At 37.6% G+C, this 23,345-nt stretch overlaps 1 protein-coding gene across 4 annotated transcripts in view; it reads right to left on the reverse strand.

The window, feature by feature from the left end:
• LINGO2 (leucine rich repeat and Ig domain containing 2) overlaps positions 1-23,345 on the reverse strand; it is a 1,366,613-nt gene that overhangs the window by 86,261 nt on the left and 1,257,007 nt on the right. Inside the window, exon 1 of one of the 4 annotated variants that reach the window (XM_030803987.1) lies at positions 5,476-5,821. The exons of the other annotated variants lie outside the window; for them this stretch is intronic. The gene's annotated coding sequence lies outside the window, so the exon portion shown is untranslated. Of the gene's footprint in view, positions 1-5,475; positions 5,822-23,345 lie in introns of those variants that run through there. 4 annotated transcript variants of the gene reach the window in all.

Raw genomic sequence — 23,345 nt, forward strand, 5'->3', positions numbered from 1 at the left:
GCTAGCCTGGCTAAAGATTTATCAGTTGTATTGATCATTTCAAAGAAACAGCTTTTGGTTTCATTGCTTTTGTTTTCTTTCTTTCCATTGCATTGATTTTTGGTCTAATTTTTTATTATTTCTTTTCTTCTGTTGCTTTAGGCTTAACTTGCTCTTTTTAAATTTCTTATGGTGGAAGCTTAAATTATTTAGTTTTTTCTAATATATGCACTTGATGCTACAAAATATTTCTAAGGACTGATTTTTCTGTAACATACATTTTAATAAGTAGTATTCTCATTTTCATTTAGTTCAAAATATTTAAAGTTATTCTTCAGAGTCCTTTGACCCATGTGTTTTGTACAAGTGTCTTTTAATTTCTAAATATTTGAGATTTTCTAGCCGTCTTTGTTATTGATTTCTACTTTAATCCCATTGTAATCTAAGTACATTGTATAATTCTTATTAAAGTTTTTGAGGTGTTTTATGGCCCACAGTGTGCTCTATTTTGGTGAATGCTCCACGTGAGTATCAGAAGAATGTATATTTTCCTGTTGCTGGATGGCATATTCTATAAATGTCAATTAGATTAAGTTGATTGGTAGTGCTGTTTGGGTCAACTATATCATTATTGATTGTCTGCCTGCTTGATTTATCAATTATTGAAAGAGAGCTGTTAAAATTTCCAACAATAATAGTGAATTTGTCCATTTCTCCTTGGAATTTTATCAATTTTGCCTCTTATTTTGATGCTTTGTGGTTAGGTACACATACATTTTGGATTGTTATGTACTCTTGGAGAACTGACCTATTTATGTTATGCTCTTTTTTTATCCCAGATAATTTTCGTTGTTCTGAAGTCAATTTTGTTTAATACACTACTTCTATTTCTTTTGATTAGTAGGAACATAGTAAAATTTTTTCCATCTTTGTTTTTAAGCTGAATCTTGATCTTTAAAGTGGGTTTCTTGCAGATGACATGGAGTTGTGTTTTGTTTTTGTATTTTTAATTCACTCTAAAATGTTCTATAATTACTGCATTTAACCATTAATATTTAAAGTAATATTGATAAAATTGGATTAATATCTACCATATTTGAATTGTTTTATATTTGTTACATTTGTCCTTGGTTCTTTTCTGCCCTCTCTAGATTTAGTTGAATATTTATATGAGTCAATTTTAGCTCCTCTTTTGGAATATCAGTTATACCTTATTAAATTTTATTAAAAATGAAATTTTGCAATATACATAATTCACTAATAAAGTCCAATTTTAAATACCACTATATTGCTTGATATGTGGTGCAGGTATTTTAAACAGAATATCCTCGAAATTTCTCCCTGTCATCCTTCGTGACATTGCTATCATTCATTTCACTTGTCCTATGTGCTATAATCACTCAATATATCATTTCTACTATTAAACAGTTATCTTTTATATCAATTAAGATTAGAACTAAGAAAAATAAAATATTTTATCCTTCTTTATTCCTTCTGTTACACTCTTTTCTTCTTGAGTTTCTGATCTATATAATTTCCTTTTCCCTGAAGAATTTATTTTAACATCTGCAGAGTGGTCTTCTGGGTGATAAAATCCCTCAGCTTTTGTTGGTCTGAAAAACTCTAATTCTCCTTTTTTGAGGTTGAGTTTCACTGGATATTCTATATTTGTGGATTTTTTCCCTTTCAATGCTTTAAATATTTATTTCATTCTGTTCTTGCTTGCATAGTTTTTGACAAGAAGCGTGATGTAATTCTTATCCTTGTTCTTCTGTGAGTTGTTTCTCAATCCTCCACTCCCCGCTTTCTTTCAAATGCTTTGTCTTTTGCTTTCTGAATTTTGAATACAATACGTCTAGGTGTAGTTTCTTCCTCTCTCTTTTTTCTCTCCTCTTTTTCTCTCTCCTTGCTTCCTTTCCTTCCTGTTTTGATATTTATCCTGCTGGTGTTTGCTGAACTTCTTGGATCTGTGGTTTACTATCTGTCATTAATTTTGGGAAATTTTCGTCATTACTTGTATTTCTTCTCTGTTTTCTTTTAATTATGCTTATAATATACCTTTTGAAATTGTCCTACAACTCTGAATGTTCTCTGATTTGTTTTTTTCAATTTGGGAGGCTTCTATTGACTTATCTTCAAGTTCACTGTTTCTTTTCTCAGCTGTGTCTGTTCTACTAATGAACTCCTCAAAGGCATTCTTCATTCTATTTTTTATTTCTAGCATTTCCTTTTGATTCTTTCTCAGAATTTTCCATTTCTCTGATTATATTAATCACGTGTTATTGTGTATTTTCTACATTTTCAATTAGAGTCTTCAACATATTAATCAGCTATTTTAAATTCCTTATCTGATAATTTAAAAACCTGTGTCACAGAATCAGTCTGATTCTGATGTTTGCATTTTGTCTTCAGACTGTTTTTTCTTGTTTTACTATACACCTTGTAATCTTTTGTTGAAAGTTGGACATGATGTTTCAGGTAATAGGAGCTGAGGTAAATGAACCTTAACCCATATAAAAGTTTAATGTTTATCTGGCTGGGAGTTGAACTGTGTTTAATGGTTGCTGTATTTGGGTACCCTAATACAGGAATTTGAAGCCTGTAATTCCTCTAATATCCTTGTTTTGGTCACTTCACTAAGTAGAATCTATGCCTGGCAGTTCTTTCATCTGTAACCTGCTGTTACTATATTGGAATCCTGTTGGTATGGTGGTAAGGTGTAGAGGGGAAATGTTCTATACTCTTATGAACAAATCTCAGTCTTTCAATGGGCTTGTATGTTGTGGTTACAACCTTACAAGTTTTCTTAGCTTCTCCGCAGCCCAGTTGAAACAGGAAAGCTAGAGGATGCTGAAGTCAGAGAAATAAATCTTTCTCCTGGTAGGATAAAAAGCCTTTTCCTCTGGAGTTGGCATTTGTTATGAAGAATGCTCTTGGCATATTTCACAATGGTAACTCTTCTTCTTCTCCCCTGCCAAAGCCAAGAAGAGATCTTTCCTGGGTTTCTAACATGAGAACCTGGTGAGTTTCCTAGAGATAAAACTTACCAAAGTATGGGGCCCCCTAAGATTATGCTACACAGGAATTTTTTCCCTTAGCTAGTCCATATGCAGCTTCCAACAATCCATCAAATCTACCACTGAAGTTTTTCTACCCATTTGTGGTTCCAGTAGCATCTGTCCAGGGAAGCAAATTTCATTTTTGATTCTCTGGATTCACCTTTCTGTTTAGATTCTGGGATAGCAGTTTGCTTTGTATTCTCAATTCTGTGAGGAGTCCAAGAAATGTCACCAATTTTTCAGTTTGCTCAGATTTTTCTAGTTTTAAGAACAGGAGTGACGACTTCCAAGCTCTTTACATGTGGGAACTACAAGTGGAAATGGCCCTTTTTGAGAAATAACCGTGCATTTCTGGTGATACCTTTAAGCAAATCAGCATGATTTTTAAATATTTAAGTACTTTCAGGGCTGCTTCCTACAGTTACGAAGGTTGTGCTCTACAACAAGGACAATCAGGCTAGGAGGCAAAAAGAGGTGGCATCTAGTTTGTACAAAGGTGCCCGGAGGATGGGTGGAGGGTGGGTAACAGCTGACCCTTCTTTGCAAGGTGGCGCAAGGGAGGTTGAAGCCCGAGCTCATCAATTCCGACCATTTTATGAAACAATCCCGTGGCTCTTCTTAGCTCAGTTTGTGGGGAACATTAAGAACTGCTCCAAGAATTCCTTCATCTTGTTGAGGCTTTGATGGAGCAGGGCCAGTAGCAGAGAGCTCTTTCAGATCTTCAGATTTTGCATTAATCTCCAGCCTCACTCTCTGAGAAGGCCAAAGCCTCCTTTTGTAATACCTTTCCTTTATTGTGCCTCCAACTGCCTTATGCTTGCCTGGCTGCCTGGTTTGACAGCTTACATTTGTAAGCAACAAGTGAGTTCCAATGTTCCAAAGTCATTGCCTCTTCATGGACATCCTCATTGTTCTGGGGAGCCACATGGTGAATGTGAACTTCAGTTCTGAAGAGTAGGCTTGTGCCAGGCAGCCAGCTTCCCCAATGTGGAGCCAAATGTTGCATCTGAGCAGCATTTGAGTAGCATCTCCCCAGCCCCGACAATGCAATCAGCTCCTTACTAGAGAGTAGGGGATTGGTGACTGTAGACTCTGGTAATGATTCTGGCACTGCACCAGTAGCAGGCAGCCCTCATTTGTTTTGCTGCCTAGCACCAGGGCGAGATCATTGTTTATTATGGCTCAAAGGCAGTAATCATTTCACATAATGTGAGGATTTTTTTCACTCAATTACTTTCATGCTTTGGGCTGATGAGAATAATAATCATGTGTTGATTACTGGTATCTTGACAGATGATGCTCAGAAATAGAGGTCACTGCTTGCTCCTACCCTTTTTTCCCCTTAAACATTCAAGGTTGTGATTTGGAATTTCATTCAGTCACCACTATTACATCCCAAAGTTTCTGATGCTGAGAAGACCAAGACAAAATATTTCTTATAGGGGCCCTCAATTCCTGCAGTCTGCCCTATGGGATAATTTGTGCTGATTTATTTTAAAGAGACAGACATACATAATTCATGTCCTGTGCATTTCGGCTTTTGGCCATTGAAAATACTATCTCTTTTGGCAGCACTTGCAGGAACTAGCTACGATAAACATTTCATACCTCAGTGGACACTCTTTTCTCAGCTAATAGAAGTCTGACTTAAATGTAGACTCCATCATGAGAGGCCTGTATTTAATGATGAATTCAGCTGAGCATTTTTTCCTTCCAAAGCATAAAACAAGCTTATTATCTGTATCAATAGTTGGTTTTTCTCAAAAGGAGTCAAGGTGTGAATGGGCATGAAAGGGAAATTAAATTGAAACTCTTGGTGGTTTCATAGTTGGAGGCCAGTTTAAAACTCAAACTCTAATATCTGCTTTTGAACTAGCCAGAATTGTTAGATCAGAAAGCATACAGATTTGAAGAGAGGCATCAGGGCTAGGCTTCCCATCCAGAAGGCAGAGAGACAGACAAACCGGAAACTTTTGAAGATATCGGTGCCACTGCTGAGGATGGCTGGGTTCATACCTGTGTAGATTACAGGGGGTTAATATAGTCTACACATGTAGTGCCAAAGTAGTAATTTAAAAATTCAAATCTCATCAAGCTGCTCTTCTCCTCAAATTCCTTCAATGGTTTTCCATTTCACAGAGGATGAAGACCAAGGAGGCTGCATGATCATTTGGGTCTCCAATGCTTCATCCTCATCCAGTCTCCTGTTGCCTTTCCTTATTGTGCTCTAGCTACTGAGGCCTTCCTTTGCTTCTCTACAACTGTGCTTTTACCTAAAAGAAACTCCTGTTTATGTTTCAGGATTCATCCTAAATAATACTTCTCCCGGAACTTCTATTTATTCTGGCAAGTTTAAATCCCTTTGTTAAGTGTACTCATGCCCTTTTTGTTGCTAAGATTTCATTACTTGGGTGATTTTTGATGTTTACATACCTACTAGACTGTAAACTCCTTAAAGGCACCTGGATTCCACTTTGCAAATGTATCCACCTAAGGCATAATAGATATTAAATGAGTAAGTTAGTGCAAGTGGTTCTCAAACATTTTGAACATCAGAGTCACCTGGATGGCTTGATAAAGCACAGGTTGCTGGGCCCCTAGAGTTTCTGCTTCATAAAGCTGGGACCAAATAATCTGCATTTCTAAGGAGTTCTGGGATGGTGCTGTAGTCACACTCTGAGAACCATATAATAATGGGAAGTCTTTTCATTACTGCACTACTGCATTCTTACCATGGGGACCCCAAGTTAGAAAGCTTGCATTTTGGATCCATCTCTGCAACTAAATGCTTAGAAGTCCTCAAGCAAGTTCTTATATTTTCTTTCAAGTCAGTCAATACATCTTACTGCTTCTTCTTTTTTTGAGGTATCCCCTCCATTCCTTCCCTCTGCCGTTTCTAGATGGAAGCATTGTAACCTCACATTTGAACTACTGTAACCACATCCTTATTCTCTTGGCTACCATTCTCTGCTCCTTGAACTATTCATTTTTTATTGCCAGTTATAAGTGTCTCAGATGTCATTATGACTAAACCTTGCCCTTGTCTAAAAATCTTGCTGAAGATCTCAGCATTCAAGGCTTTTTCACAACCTGGATCTCCTATGTGTGTTGCTCACCTCTCCTAAATTTGCATGCAACTCTTCATAGCTTACTGTAGTTATCTAATTGTCCATCTTTCCTGACAGGCTGCCAGTTGTATAGAGGCAAGCACCATGACAGTCTCATCCACTTAACATAAACTTGACCTATGGTTGTTGCATCATAATACATTACTAAACAGATGAAAGTCACTGAACACTATATTTTGCCTCCGGTATAACAGTAACACTGATAACCCTAGAAGCACTTAAATGGATTTACTCTATGCCAGAATTCATTCTTCAAATAACTTTACACATATCAATGTATTTAATTATTACACCAAGCATCCCCATTTTACAGGTGAGGAAATTGAGGTGTAGAGAAGTAATTTGTCCAAGATCTCGCGAGTGGTGGTTCAAGCATTCAAACCCTGGAATTTGGCTATAAGAGTTCATTATCTTACCTACCATGACTGAGACATAGTCCAAATAATGCCTAAAATTACCTGAAGCACTAACAATCTCTTGTGTACCAGTTTATTGAACTACATATAATCACAAAAAATTATTCAGCACCTTTTATTTGTAGGGAGCTACGGCAAATACTGGGGAAGCAAGCATGGATGGAATACAGCAGGAAAGGTGCAAGTCTGTCTAATCCTACAGGTGGAGGCAGACAACCCATGTTTCACCACTTTATTAGCAATGTGACCTTGGGCAAGTTACCCAACCTTTCTGTGTTCCGTTTCTTTAAAGTGGGGAAAATAAAACATTTTACAAACTTTCTGGCAGGATTAAATGCGAGGTGGTATATAAAGTATTTAGCACAATGACAAACACGTCATGTCTACTTAGTAGATAAGAGCTATCATTCTAGCTCTGCCTTTGAGGAGCTTCCCATATATTCATCAGGAGACAGGAATTGGTAGTGATGCTCTTGGATTAAGAATTTAGCTACCATAAATTTTTGCCTCAATATGTCCAAGATGAAATCTCATGTGTCTAGGGTTGGCCCCAAAAGTATATAGGAGTGGTGGGTAATATCCAATTGAAGAAGAAATCAAACCTAAATGTCATAAAATGATTCACAAATGGAGGTTTTTTCTTGACCACTCACTTATTTGTTATTTATTTAGCAGGTGTGAAACTGTGCTAGGCACCAAGATTTCAAAGAAAATAGTGTTTGTCTTTTTTCTCTGAAAACTGTTTTCATCACTCATGCTATATTTGAACTTCTGTTATTGACTCCCTTGACCAGTGTTTTAAGAAAGATTATGAAGCTAAGTTTAGGCTTATATGGAAAACATACCAAAGAGCTTATATTGAACAGAATTAGAAGGCTTGGGGTCGGTAGACTTTTAACATAGCTTTTCGACAACTAGGCAGGTGCAATGCAGTCATAGAAAATCTATGTTTCATCGATTCTCATCTTTCACTTTCGCAGCTTTTCAAGCTACTCTACCTGTCACAGCAACAGCGTTACATCATGATGAGTTGGTAGGATATTACAGACATCTACAGTATAAAAGGTGGAAGTAGGATTTAGGTTTCTATATATGCTGTATTTGCTCATATACAAATGTATATACATAACACCCACAGAAGATCATAACAATATACATAATCATTGAAATTAACATCTGTATATATACAGTTGTCTTTGTATCTTCAGGAGGTTGTTTCCAGGACCCCCATGGATACCAAAACCAGAAGATGCTCAAGTACTGTATAAAAAATGGCATAGTATTTGCATATAACCTACGCATATCCTTCCATGTCTCTAGATTACTTGTAACACTAAAACAATATAAATACCATGCAAATTGTTATACTGTATTTGTGTTTTTTGTTGTATTTTTTGTTTTCTTTTTGAATATTTTTGATGAGCAGTTGGTTCAATCCATGGATGAGAATCCACAGACATGGGGGGCTGCCTACACTCATATAGGGAAAGCATATATATAAGTATACAGACACACACAAGCACACATTTGTAATCATCCAAAATTTACCTCTTCTGAGCCTATGGAACCAATTTAATCTTGGTGCAGCAGGCCCCAAGGCAAACATCAAACACTGCACAGACAACTGCTTATTGGGTACTTACTAGGAAGGCTCACAGGAACTTTCAGAAATAGGATAGGTGGGCCTAGATGAGAGTGAGTGTATAAAAGACCATCTATGCAGAGAATTTCAGCATTTCGTCTTTCTCCCTGTGAAGAAATCTGCTTAATTCATATTTTGTTTTATGGTATTTAAATATCAAAAAATAAGGTCCCTTTAAGAAGCCAAGTGATAAGACAATTTTTCATCTAGAACAGTGATTTTCAAACTTTAGTGCATATTATCATCACTGGAGGCTAGCATAAAATGCAAGGTCAGATCCACAGATCATTTCTTGGGCGTGGGATCCAGGAATCTGAATTTTAACAAGCATACCCCTGTTGTGCTGCCTTTGATCTGTGGCCAATATATTGAGAAACACTAAGGTGTAAATTAAAAACAGGCAGGGTACTTCTCAGAGCTATCGGATAACAGAAAGGAGAACGAAGATGCAAGGCTTGTTGATCTGTTTGGCTGGAGAGAGAGTTAAGCCACTTTGATATTGAGAGGCAGGTGGGGAAATTTAGCACTCTGAGTACCAGCAGCAGGAGCAGCTATGAAAGGAACCACATTTATAATATAAAGAACCGTCAAAAATAAAATGAAGGAGATGTCAGTAGCTATAAAAAGTGACCTGAAATAGGCAATAACAGATACGTTAAAAAATTTGAGATAGGGCCGGGCGCGGTGGCTCAAGCCTGTAATCCCACCACTTTCGGAGGCCGAGGCGGGCGGATCACGAGGTCAGGAGATCGAGACCATCCTGGCTAACACGGTGAAACCCCGTCTCTACTAAAAATACAAAAAAAATTAGCCGGGCATGGTGGCGGGCGCCTGTAATCCCAGCTACTCGGGAGGCTGAGGCAGGAGAATGGCGTGAACCTGGGAGGCGGAGCTTGCAGTGAGCCGAGATCGTGCCAGTGCACTCCAGCCTGGGGGACAGAGAAAGACTCCGTCTCAAAAAAAAAAAAAAAAAGAAAAAAAAAAAAATTTGAGATAGTCAAAACTAGTAATTAGTCAAAACTAATAAAAACTATGAAAATTGCTAGCTGTTTTAGAAATTAAAGATAAATTTCATAGGGTGCTGAGATTATATAAAATAACATGTGGGGAGTTCTTAGAATAGTTTCTGGCATGTACAAATTCTTCAACTGTTGTATATATTATTATTAACGTGCAATTATATAACTTTGAAAGCATTTGTTGGTTGGATCAAGGTTATAGGTTAGAGAACAAAACTTAAAGGCACAATAATTCCATAGTCCCTAGAGAAATAGGAAGATTCCTACTGAAGGAGAGGACAGTTCAAGTGAAGAGCATAAGAAAATGAATCTGGAATCCCAGAAATCAGAGAAGGTGAGGCAAGGCCACCAGAGATCAGAATACAGAAGTAAAGCTGATCCCCAAGGAGAAGGTATTCTGACTTGTAAAGAGCTTCCATAGACTTCAGACAGTAATTGGCTATCACTGATGATTCAGGTAAAGCCAAAAATTATAGGGAAGAATCAAACACTGCACAGACAAGTGCTTATTAATAGAATGTGAGAACTTAGGCACAAATATTCAACACTAACTTGGAACATGAGATAACACTTCTTAAGTGAGGCCATTTCTGAGATTTTGAGATAGCAAAGTATAAAACGAAGTGTATACTTACTTTTATGTCAATATATTTTTATCACAATGTAGTTTTTAATAAATTTAATATTTATGTGTTGACTAACAAGTCAACACCCTATGCAATTAACTCAGAAAAGGTCTTACAAAATTCCTAACAAAAGGTTACTGTTGCACCACAAAGATGAAATTTAAAAAGGCCCAGAGACACTTCACTCCCTTATAAGCTAAATATCTGGCAATCCCAAATGCGTAAAATGGCTTGGAAGTGGGAAATAAAGCATTGAGTAGCCAACACTTATTAAGTGTCTAACAGCAGATATTAAGTGTCTGCTCCAGGACCTGGTATCACAACATTTGCAGTAATGCACCATCCTTTCAGTTTGAGTGAGTTACTCAGATATTTTCTCAGAAGCTAATTAATCTTATTTGAAATAAAATTCTAACATGTTGTAACCCTACCATAAACAGCAGACTACATTGTAGCTTAAGGTGGTACAATTAAGAGCAAAAAGCGACAGGGAGTAATCCAATGATGAAGGAAATGGAAAAACAAAGCAGACAAAGATTCAAAATGAGACCCTGAAGTCATTTAAGTAAATCTTCTATTCACTTGCATACCATTGACAAATTGCTGAACTCCCCAAGGCCACATTGCACTTTGAGAGAAAGAGGTAGCAAGAGATAGAGATATGAGACAGAGAGAGAGAGAGAGAGAGAGAGAGAGAGAGAGAGAGAGAGAGATTTCCTGAGAACAAGGATTTAAATGATACAATCATATACTTTTCCAATTCTAATATTGATTCTATAATAATTAATGGAGTCGATTAATGAGGCTTTATAGTGTTATATTAAGCTTTCCTCATATCCAAGCTTCTCCTTGGCTGTAAATGAGCCTTCAAAATGGGAGAAACACGAATCTTCCTGGAGGCCAAGACTATATAAAGATGTGATTTCTCTGATATATTAAAAATTTCAATGGTGGGCTTGTGTTAGCTTTGGAGATACTCACTAAATAAAATGGGACCATCCACCATGTTTAACCTTGTTTTGCATATATTAAGCAGTCTCTGTTTATACCCACTTCAGTAGAAAAATAGGATGGTCTGGTTTTTTTTACGATTTTTAAAAAATTTATTTAACATTGACATAATTATATTTATGGGTTACAATATGTCTTGATCTATGTTTACATTGTGGAATGATGAAATCAATCTAAATGAATCCATCATCTTACAAACTTAAATTGCTAAAAAGCTGATGGATTTTGATGGCATCAGATTGCTTTGGTAGGAATCTAGGATCTGCCACTTACTTGCTGTGTGACCTTAGCTACTTCTCAAACTCACTTTCCTCATCTTTAAAGTGGGGACAATCTGGTGTCTGCCACACAACATTGCTTTTGGGGTGAGATTAGTTGAGATAATTATGATCTGCTGGGTCCGTGTCGGCTAAGCCGATTATTGTTTGTCCAGGACTGATTGGGAATACCTGGGAGACTTCTGCCAGCTCCCTTGAAATGGCAGCAAGCTGTCCAGAACACACACTCATCTATCAAAGGAAAACAAATCATTACAGAGAGATATTAGTGATTCTATTCTTAAACTGTTGGGTAAAACCACGCTTCACCATAATGCTCCAAATCCTCCTTAAAATACCTTCAGTCTGGTGTGTTATATTGTGACAGCCAACGGTGTGCCAGGCAGGCAGTACCTATTAAAAGTTGTTTGGAGATTAGAGCTCAGAGAACAGCTGGGTACCTTTGTTACCAGCAGTCTGCTGACTCAAAATGAGGGGGAAAAAAAGCCTCACTGGGATGAAGAGAGCAAAGAAAAACCGCAGACCTGGCGGGAAAATAAAAACAGCTTTGGCCTTTGAAAACAGATTGCTCTGCTGTCCTGTCATGAAGTAGGTATACGGGCATTCACAATTCCACACAGGATCTAACTCAAGTCTTAGAAAAAAAAAAACACAACATGATAAAAACCCAGGTCCAGGTGCAGGCTGTTTTCTCTTGGTACTTGGTTTGAGGAAGCATTTGTTGCTCTATTATGAAAGCGCACACACTGCCTGCCCTCGCTGCCCAGCACCCCCTTCAGTCTCCGTGACTATAGGAATGCTGATCACAGATGGGCTCCCACTGCCTTAGCAGAGGGGAATTCCTGTCTTTGTCAACCGTACATACGATTCACATAACTAACCGCTCATGCCTTATGATTCCAGGCAATCAACGGTGAATCTAGTTACAGCTTAAGAGAACCAGGTGCCAGAAATATCTTCCATCTCTCAGTGCCTTTGGGCATTCTCATTCAGTACTGAAAGCAGCTTGACAAAGGAGGCAACATAAATGCTTTTAGTCCCTTTTACAGATGAAAACACTGAGACTCAACATGTTCGAACAACCTGCCCGTCGTCCGAGAACTAGTTGGTGACAGACCAGGAAATCTTGGAATGAAAACCTATAACCCATGAGTGAGCACACACTGACATAGATCCTGCCAGAAACACTCTCCACATTTTCACCCCATGACAATGGACACTGTTCCTGAAAAGTTCTACTAGACCCAAACCAAAGTAGACGGTGCCGCATCAGGGAAACAGTGCGCAACAGAAGGGATACAATTTTAAAATAAAAAAGTTTTCCATCAGGCTTCTGCCTTCTTTTGTCTAAGATTTGTGCCTGAAAGTTTTAGGAGACAGCATCCCAGTCAGCTTCATTCTTTCTCTGATAATTTATCCATATGCAATCCTTGCGGCTCTCAAATCAGATGAGAAATGTGCTAGAATACTAGAAAACATGGTGAAGACACAAGCCAGTACTGTTTGTTGCAGCTAATACAAAGCCTGCAACCCTCTGCATTTGCTCCTATGATCCCTTTACTTATGTTGTGCTAGTTGTGTATGTGAATTGTGCCTTCCATTCCCTTTGCAAATGTTCAGTGGGCTTGCACAGTGTGTTACACTAAATAGGTGTGCATGAATTCTTTTAACAAATCTCACTGAATTCCTATAGCTTGTCTTCAGAATTATACATGTTAAATTCCAGAGTCAAAAGAAGCTCAGTGATGGGGGTGGGGCAAGAGTCAGTACCCTCTGAAATGGGAGCATGTTGGAGATACTGTAGCAAATGCTAGGAGGGGATCCCTTATTAGCAGTTATCAAAGGTTCTTACCCACTTGCACCGGCCTGCCGTTCTGCCCTACTGAAACCCGTGCAGGAGGGAACCATCAACAGCTTTAGTTGGAGGGAAGGGGAGGCATAGCAGTAGGAGTAGAAATTGCCACGGTATAGTTGTAAAAGGCTACTGGAAAGTAAATACACCAAAATGTCAGTTAGGTAATTTCATCATGTACTGATGCGTTCTCTCCTAGTTGTTTTATATTCTGAGGATGGGTTACTTTTGTAATGGCAAAAAAATTACTTCAAAATTTTTGCAGTGTTTCTATTCTGCCCCAATTTAATACCATCCTTACAAAGCTCACATCATGTGTGAAATTTATTAAAAAGTATAACCAGGATAATCTGCTAAATTCATTAGGAAGACAGAAGATTTGGCTGACTTCAGTGAGAGTTTGGAGTGAATGCAACCCAAGTCATAGGGTTCATAGTTTACTTGAAGGACATTTGTTCAGTAAACAAGGATTTCCCACCCCCCACACCCCAGTCCATCCCTTTCCAGTGGGCCCTTGTGCGTTTTATTTTTGTTAACACAACTTCAATATCACTCTTTCTAAGAAGGGGCTGTTCATTTCTACGAACTTCTGTAGGTCTCCCTTCTAAGAGATGCCTTAGCGAAGCTTCATGTGCTCTGGAGGTCTCGGGCCGTCCTCCCTGTGTAGGAGGCTTCCTCCTAAGTGAATTAGCTTCATTTCCCGTTTTCATTCTACCTTAAACCTGTGAGGTGTTTGTTTCCTGGGGCCAGGGCTTGCTGGGGCGTTCAGCTGCCTATACACCAGCTGCCGCTCTGCTCCCCAGTGTGCATCTTGTAACAACGCAGCTCCTTTGCCGGTTGTTCACTAGGTAGAGGGGCAGCTGTGAAGGGCAGAAGAAAGCTGATTATTCATTTTCTTTCTTTTCGGAATTCTGCTTTGGGATCTTGTTCCCTCTTAGAATGTTTCCCGAGAAGCCCATTCTATTTAGCTGTGTTGCTAGGGAGCATTTTCTGTCAATTTTCCAAAATGTGTATATTCTAGGCAGTTAGTTGGAGGTTTCGCACATACTCTAGTTAGGAAAGCTCAGCCTGGCTTTTGTGTCCCAGAAGCCCAGAATTTCAGCAACTCACAAAGAACTCAAATATCCTTATGTGTGATATTTGAAGGTTAGGGCTTTGCAAGTCAGCCTAGAAAACGAGGATAATATCTCTTGGCCGTAGAACAAACTGAAAACTCATTCCATTCTGGCTTGGAGAACAAGGATTTCTCTCTCAGAACAAGTTCTCAGGGATGATAGCTAATGACCTGTCATGTTTTTCTTATTATTTCAAAAAACTAAGCTAAAATTGCTACTTACTTATATAAATTATAAATGTGAAATATGTTATTAAATTATTTAAGCTTACTTCTTAAATTGCTTTTCTTCAGAGACACATTTTTGTTTCCTCTCACTTGTTTGACCTCAGTCTTTAGAAGCAAACCAAAATACCATTTCAGGTAGATCAGTTAGCAATTGCTAATAAAGTGTGAGTTGCAGATTTTGAGTGTATAAAGTAACTGTATCTAGCTATGCACACTGTGTAGATGAGAAGTATCTATCACTGTGTCCTTTCTCCATTCCACAGCTCTTGCAAACCACAGAACTGACAACATCCATGCAACTCCTTAACTAATGTGCCTGTTTGGATATTCAAATACTTTCTAAAAAACCAAAAATTATGGATTAGTTTGCAGCACCTGCACTCTAGAAAAATCAGCCCTCAGGGTCTTTTGGTACAATGGTCTAGAGTTGCTTTTATTTTCCTAGCTTTTGTCAGCATACTGCTACTCAGTTGATAAGTGTTCTTTGTTTTATGATTTATGCTTCAGAGGGATTTGTATAGGCAAAATAGATAAAGCTATATATTTCCTTATAGGATATATTTTAAATGACATTAACTTTGAATTCAGAACCTGTGCTCTCAACTGTGGGTATCAATGCCTTCCTCAAAACAATTCAATAAATAATTTCAAGGGCACCGTCTCATTTGTGAAGGTCTTTTACAGTTAATATGACTACCTCAGACAATTATATACTGTAGCATACCAGAAGCAGTATTGTAATAGAATCCAGTGTTATTAACTGTGAAATGAAATAGTGGAATTTTTGATAAATGTAACAATTTGATAATTAGCCACACATGCTATTCATTCCATATTCACATAATTGGTAAATGTTATGCAGTTTTGTCTTCAGTGAAAACATTTAAGTATCTTGTTGACTTTCATTTCAGAGAAAACATTTTTAAAATTCTAGGAATGTCTTAGGGCACTAGAATTGAAGTGAAATACTTATCTTTTGAGCGTACAGAGCTGACATCATTGTAGGGGTATGTTGAAAATATATTATGTATTTTATGTATTTTTAGTAGAAAGGTGTTAAATGAATGTGAAAGCTCCTAATTAGCTTTTGTAAATACTCTATAGCTATGAATTCCTTTTTAAACAAGGACGAAATGAGGACAGCAGAAATGTGCACACACACACATACACACACAAATGCTAATATAACACTGACTCATCAGGCAGCTGACATGATGTGGTCATTCAATACCTAGCCTCTAGTTTTAAAAAATTATTGTTGAATAGTAGACAGGAATATAGATTATTTAGCAAAGTGCTTTGAGATTTAGGAAGCACCTCTACAGAATGCCAAGAAAGAGTTAAAGAATTTAAATGAGACCTGAAGGAGTTTTCTACTGGTGAGGCAGCAATTATATTAGAAGCCAAACCATCACATTAAGGACTATTTTGCTTTGTGTTCACCATTTGTAGGTGAAAAGGGAATCTTTTGGAAGAGAAAAAACAGCACATCATGTAGAAATGTAGAAACATTGTGCTGTTCACAATCTTGTTACCAATAATCAGCTAATTTTTTTTTTTTACTAAAAGCGAAAGGATACATGAGCACCGCACATCATGGGAAAGGAGAGGTGTCATCAGAACAGGCTGCAGACACACATCCAGGGTATAGTTAGCTGGATTATTGTGGGTCCTGGTTGGTCAAACCATGGTTGCCAGGAAAACCAGGAAGATTTAAGTTATCAATCTAGTTCTAGTAGATCTATGACTGAGGGCATTAATCTGTCTAGAGGGAAGAGTTTTTAGTCAATGGAGGCAATAATTTTAGGCAAAAATGTTTCCACCAGAAAAGTCCAAAGGAAAAGTGTTGCTTTGGGAAATATGCAAAGAATTAAAGGGACAAGACTTTAGCCCAAAGATTGGTGCAGCCTAACCTGAGTTGACTCATAAGTCCATGATTCAATGGAGGACAGTAGTTCATTTTTAGTAGCCTAGTGAAATATCTAAAATGGAAAAATGCAAATAGACACATGTTAAGATAGAAGACAATTAGGAGGAAAGGCTCCTTACAAAGTTAGCTCAAGAAAATTCAAAAGAAGCAGGAGAAGCCAGACTATTTCTAGACACAGAAAATATAATGACTAGCTCAGCCTCAACAAGAGGTCTGAAAGTAAAATTGGACTGGAAAAATAGAAGGTTCTCAAACTATACAAATAAGAAGTTGGGTGTTTAAATGAGTCAAGTGTAATGCTTAGTGCAATTAGTTACATTAAGGGCTCTGCACACATCTTGATGTATCTGTGTATCATTCATCCATGCTGCTGCTTGCCTTATTCTGGCTGAATTCCTATTTCTAAGGATCCAAGCTCAAGCAGTCAATTCAAGTGATGTTAAAGTAGGAAAACAGAAGTATGGGTGGAGTAAAATAACCACATAATCGCAACCTGTGTCTACTCCAGGTATGGAGACACCTCTGAACTGAATGCCTAGTTATATGAACAGTAGTTATGCAACAAACAGCAGCTGTCTCTGACTTGGATCTATCATCTTCTTACCAGGGTGCACTAAGTTGCTCTAGCACCATCTCTTGCCGTTTCTGGACTCAAACTTTATACTCCAGTAAGATTAAATTGCTTACTATTTCAGAACTTTGCACACTATTTACCTTGCTTGATCTTCTCCTGCTCGTTTTGCTGTTGGGCTGCCATTATTCAACTCTTCAGCTAGTCTTTTGTCTCCTTTAAAAAGTCTTCTGAGAGCTCCTCAACAGTCTTAATTACTCGTTCCTTTGCACTGTCCTTGTCTCTTATAGGCTTTTTTATTCTTGCCATTTCACACTGCATTTTAATTTGTTTGTTATGTAGTTATTTTATCTGCAGCGCTTGAACTCTTTGGAACAACTGTGTCTTGTTCATCTTTGTGGCTTCATAGCTGGCATACAGCCAGAATTGCCATGGAAGGGACTCAGTGAACTACCAATGAATTAGCGAATGAATGAATTAGAACCCAGGAACTCAAATATGGATCACCAAATGTGGTTGCCTTTAGCTCTAGCAAATGTTCATGCAGTATCTGTAAGACAACCTCTTAAAACACCTCCTATTTGGATGCAGTTACTATGTTAGGCGTCAGCTACTCTACTAGTCCTTTACCTGAACTAACTCATATACAGTGTCACCAAAACCCGGTGAGGTTAGATAGAACATATCTACAGGGATGTTCTCCCTTTAGATAAGGAAGCTGAGGCATAAAGAGGTTAAGTAATTTTCCCAGTATTACAGTCAATAGTAACTGAACTAAGATGAAAGAGTGGTAGTGAGTTTCAGAGCTGAGCTCTCAACCACTATACCACTTTTTTAATGAGAGAATTTATGAATGTAGGCTCTTCCTAGATAATTCTGAAAAATGAGTCTGGAATTCCATTTTCTGGGATAAGAGGCATTTTAGCCGAAGCAACCCAACATTTGTAATGGATTTAATTTGAGACCATGCCAGGACATTTATCATGGCTCATTTAAGTAACCATTCATTAAGTGGATGGGGAAAAGAAAACCACTATGAGACCAGAAGGGGCCTCTAATGAGAAAAAAGAAGAGGATGTGGGAAACCAAGTATCTGAAGTATTGGGAACATATATTATAGAACATTATAGAGATGTGCACCTGCTCATATTCATAAATTTTAAAAAAGCCTTGCTTATAAAATTGTAACATATGTAGTAGACCTGAGCAGTGTTGTGATCAAAGAAAAAACACTCCAACAAACAAAATGTACATTCGAAGAAAAGCAGGCTCTTTTGCATGTATTTTTCAGACTCTGTGAAGAATATTCGCAAACCACAGCAATATTTTAAAAATTCTATTTGTTTCTGTATTCACTTCCCTCAGATACCATAGTTGTTCACTCTCTAGAAGTTGTCTCTAAATCTCTTCCAAATAAACCTGAATTTCCTTCTCTAGGGCTACAATTCTTTTTGATTGTGTAGCACGAAATCTTAAAGGAGTTTGGCAAGGAAAGATCTTCCTTTGTCAGGGAGTGAGGGGGAGAGGAGGAAGTTTAGGGCAAAGCCAAGGACCCTTTTAGTAAGCAAGGGAAAGAGGACGGACCTCTCCATATGAACAATTGTTCCTCTGGCTCACCAAATTGAAAAACAAGTATAAGTAGGCCGTGGGTATCTATAAACTGAACATACATAAAGTTGTTTTCTATAAATGTTTCCCAAAGGAATAAGGCTGCGCCCTTAATTTTAAGAAATTGGACTAATAAAAGGAAAAGACCAATACACTTGACTATGCAATTTTAAAAAGTTTAAAAAGTTCTAAATATAAAGTAAGTGGCAAAGGTGATCTGGGATTTTTATTTGGGCAAAATTTAAGAAAACACATTATTGCATATACTTCTAAAAGAGGCACAATTAACAGTGGGAAGACAAAAGGGAAAGAAAAGAAAGCTTAACAAAGGACATGCCATCTAGGTTGCCTTGAAGGATGAGTGTAACAGGTGTGTGTGTGTGTGTGTGTGTGTAAAAAGACGAGAAGGACACAGTAAAAGCGGTATCACTTATAATTCCATTGAGTACATGTAAGTCTTTTGGACTCTGTACATAAACAGCATGGATACGCTGTTGACCACAGAGAAGGAAGAGAAGAAAATCTGTATAGCTTTATTATGGAGTATACTTCTAAGTGAGGGCTAACTCAATCATGGCAAGTCTCCCGATGTCATTTCTCCAGGCACAAAAGATTTAGTCTTTAAATAGTCTCCCAATTAAAATTCTGTTCCTTAATAGACACAAATGCCAGTGCCTCACTTATGTGATGTTAGGCTCACTATGTGGTGTTAGGCTCATGAGAATATCCATTTGTTGTCTTTCCTCTTTGGAGTGTCCCTCTCTGACCCACCCTCCTGTGAGATGTACTGGAGGATCAGCTCCATGGGGTCATAGTTGGGCTGAACATTCCATCCTCTATACATTTGCCACTCTCTGAAAACAAACTTTATTAAAACAGATGCCAAGCTTGAGTCCATGTGCTAATCAGCATGAGATAAGGTGAACTGTTTATTTTCATCCTGGGAGATTTTTTCAAAACCATTTTCCTTCCTTCACTGCATTTTGACTATAAATCAAATGTTGAATGATTATCACTCCCTTCCTTGTAAACTAAATTTTGCCTTCTTTCTTTTTTTTTGCTGCTATTAGCAAAACAGATTGATTCATTAAAAGCTAGCTGTAGTCTCTTCAGTTTCTCCACAGAATGCAATTGCAGCAAAGGTAAATTACTAATTATCTTGAACAATGAGGCTCAGTGTTTGACTGGGAAGCCTTCACTACTAAAAATAAGTCTGAATTTCAAAAACTGAATTGGAAGGTTCCTAGCAATGGTCCAATGTAACTTCCTTCCCAACTTTAAGTGGTTGTTCAAAGACAGCTTGAAGTTTTTTTTTGGACAGGGATTCACTGCCTCACAAGACAGATGGCTCTTAATCGTTAAAATCCTGTTTTTTTTTTCCCCTCAAAAGGTTCATGGCAGTTTATTATGACATGGTTCATAATTCAGATATTTATAATAAATCCATTGTTCCAATACTAATTGAGTGCTATCAACTTCAAATACTGTTGCTGTTGGCTACAGTACATTGAGTGTCTACTACCTTATAGCTGCTTTGCCTTGACTGTTTCTAAATCTTAAACAACATTCAAAGGAAGCTTTATTATTCTTGTTTTACTGATAAGGAAACTGAGACTCAGATAATTTAACTGACTTTTCCCAAAAACACAGACTAATTAGCAGAACCAGTATTTTGAACCCAGTGGTGTCTGGCTCCAAAATTCACTTATTTTCCCACTAAAAAAATACTCTGCTACTTTCTTGATCTACTGTCTATTATATATCAGGTACTGAGCTAGATGCTGTAGACGTAGAGGAATTGAACTATAGTATATATTCTACCCAGGAAGTTATCAATTTGGCAGGAAAGACAGTCTCATTGACAGTATCTATGGCAGAGAAGACTTCATCCAACTGTGTCTTGTCCTCTAGGTAGAATAATACCACAGCACTACTGTTAGCATTTCCTTTGTAAAACTCAAGGTCTAAAACTTTCCAAAAAGCTACCACTATTGTTGACTGAAAAATGTTCCCTCAAAAGAGATCCAAGACCATCTTTGTGTCTGAATCTAGCATCTAGCATCTATTCTCTGTCTATTGCACCTCATAAACTCTTTTCTCAGAGTTATGAGGTGGAAGAGGTCAGCAGAGGTTCATACAATGTGGCAAGAATTCTGGACCGGGGTCCAGATCAACATAACTTAGTAAGTTCACAAAAATTCTTGGAGAACAGTGCAGGAGATAGACTGGCTGTTGTCAATGTTCATACTGTACTGAGTGAGTGAGCTGCTTGGAACCACTCTTTACCTGTGTGCTTCTGTGTATGAAACCTACTCTGAATTGTCTTTCCTTGAATAAAAATAATGCTAGGTATGTAGACTATAGAGGGGTGCTGGGTATGTGTGCGTGTGTAGGTCAGAGCTACTGAGAGGAAAATTGGCTAACATGGAAGGCTGATATAATTTAAAAAAATCCAGCCCAACTGAGCAGTCACATCTTTTAAAGTCTCAGTTCTGACTTGTTGAGATGTAAAATCCGTCAACAAGAAAAAGTAAATCACGGAAGAAAAATATAATTTATATAAAGTGATTTGATTAGATCAAACATTTGGCAGAGATGTGAGCCCAGAGAATTAATATATTAGTTCAAGACCACACAAATTGTTAGCGACATATTATAATTTGCATACATTTTCCTTTTCCATGACACCTTACCCTACAACATACAAATTTATAGTTATAATTATTGTAACTCAAAAAGTTTATAACTCCTTAGTACCTGGAATAATATTTTCAAAACCCATGAACTACTTTAGCATGATCTCCTTTGCAGTAAGAGAGTCAATGAGGTGCAGTAGAAAGAAAATCAGGCGTTAGATTCAGACAGAGCTGGTTTTAAACCTTAGCTCTGTGACTTCCTAGCTGTATGGCTTTGGGCAAGTTACTGAACTTCTCTAAATTTTCAGTTTCATCATCTGTAAAATGGAGAGAATAAAATTTACCTGCATACATACTTCTAAGGATTTAATCAAATACAGTGTGTAAGAAGCACGAAGCTTAGTACTATTACAAATGTTAGTTCCAATGAGTCGGTCAGAATCTACATACTATGTACTTCCTTTTCTTCCATTTGCTTTCAATTTAAAACTCTGGTTCATTTAAGAACAGACATGATTAGGACATGCTTCAGAGTAGAAAATTCACCCCATTAATATGTCAATCTCCATGACTATCACCCCCTACAACTTGCTCCCTTTTGCTCTACCCTGAGGAAATCAATCAGCTCCATGTTATCAACTTGTATAAAACTGACAAAATCAATGACAAATTTTGGAAAAAGATGAAAAAGTCACTGGTATATGCTGGGAGTTTGAAGATGAGCTATGTCTTAGACTGACTGTCATATGAATATTTTTAATGACATACTGTTTTCTTTGAATTTTGTGGAGCAGCTATAGAAGAGGAAGTGTTATAACCAAAGTCCACCATCTTTCATCTTGAACCTCATATTAGCATGTACAGGACATGAAAGAAAGGTATAAATTCAAGAGGATATTTTTCCCTACTCTAATTCTCATCATGTGTCTTATGGAAAAATTCATATATTCAATCTATTTTTAAGTCTCCATTTCAGACTCCCACGATAATCTCAAGATAATGTACTTGCTTCATTCATATTCTGCAATCAATATCTTATATTCTTTATTCTTCCCCTCTCCCCCATATGTTATCTTTGCCCATTTTCTTCCTTCTTCCCTTTAACAAATGTTACTACACAAATAAGAGTTCTGATTAATATGGAGAGTAAAAGTTATTAATGAAACATTGCCACTTTTTGTCTCAGTGGAGCTGGATTTGCCAGATACCTGGTTCAGTAGCACGGGGAAAAGAGAAAAATCCTGTAAACATTTCTAAAGAAAACAGGTACACTTTAGGGGTTTAATGCAATGTGACTTGAGGATATTTCATGGATTGAATAAAGACTGTGCCCAGATAGGATGCACAGGCAAATTGGGGCACCCTGCCTGGGCTAAGCCCCTGGTGTTAATGAGACACTCTGCAGGACATCCTGGCTGCACCAACGAGACAGGTAGAAGATGTCAGTGTATGCCTCCTGGGCATTTGAAGCTAGCACTAATTTTCGAATTTCCATCCTGCCTGGCAGGGGAAACACTTCCTCAGACACATGATAAAACTGCAGTAAGAAGTGGAATAACAAGGCTCTGGCAAGGCCTGTTTCTGACAGCCATTGTGTTCACTAGCTGTGTTGACTGTATGCCCTCAACACTCACACATGAATAACTCAAGTGAACTGACTACCTCTTTACTGTACATTGAAGGAGATTTTTCATCTGACAAGGGTCACCCAAAAAGAATTTGTCAAGTGATGTGCAGTATGTAGAAGGAGAGTATGGCAGTCTCTGCAGTGGTTGAAGGTGAGGGGTTGAGGGACTGGGAACTGAAACTGAAATTACGTAAATGCATGTTTCCTTAATATTAGAAAAAGAACACTCCCTTGGTCAGAACTCAGAAAGCACAAGGAATGCTGTTCTAGTTATTACCCCATTTTTGAAAATTTTTAATGGAAAGTTTCAAACATATACAGAAGGAAAGAATTAACCCTTATGTACCCATCACCCAGTTTCAACAATGATCAAATTATGCTCAACAATCAACTTTGTTTCATCTACCTCTCTTGTCCCCAACCCAATCCTCCACCTCACATTACATGGAAAACTAGTTTCATCTATAATGATTTTGCATATATCTCCAGGAGCCATTTAAAAGCCTGAGAGCTACAAAACAAACAATAATTCCCTATAATCAAGTATCCATTTAGTCAATGTTCAATTTCCCTAATTGACATTGTTACATTGTGTTTGAATCAAGATCAAAATAAGATTGT

Source organism: Nomascus leucogenys, chromosome 22a, assembly GCF_006542625.1.
Source record: "Nomascus leucogenys isolate Asia chromosome 22a, Asia_NLE_v1, whole genome shotgun sequence".
Lineage (NCBI taxonomy): Eukaryota > Metazoa > Chordata > Mammalia > Primates > Hylobatidae > Nomascus > Nomascus leucogenys.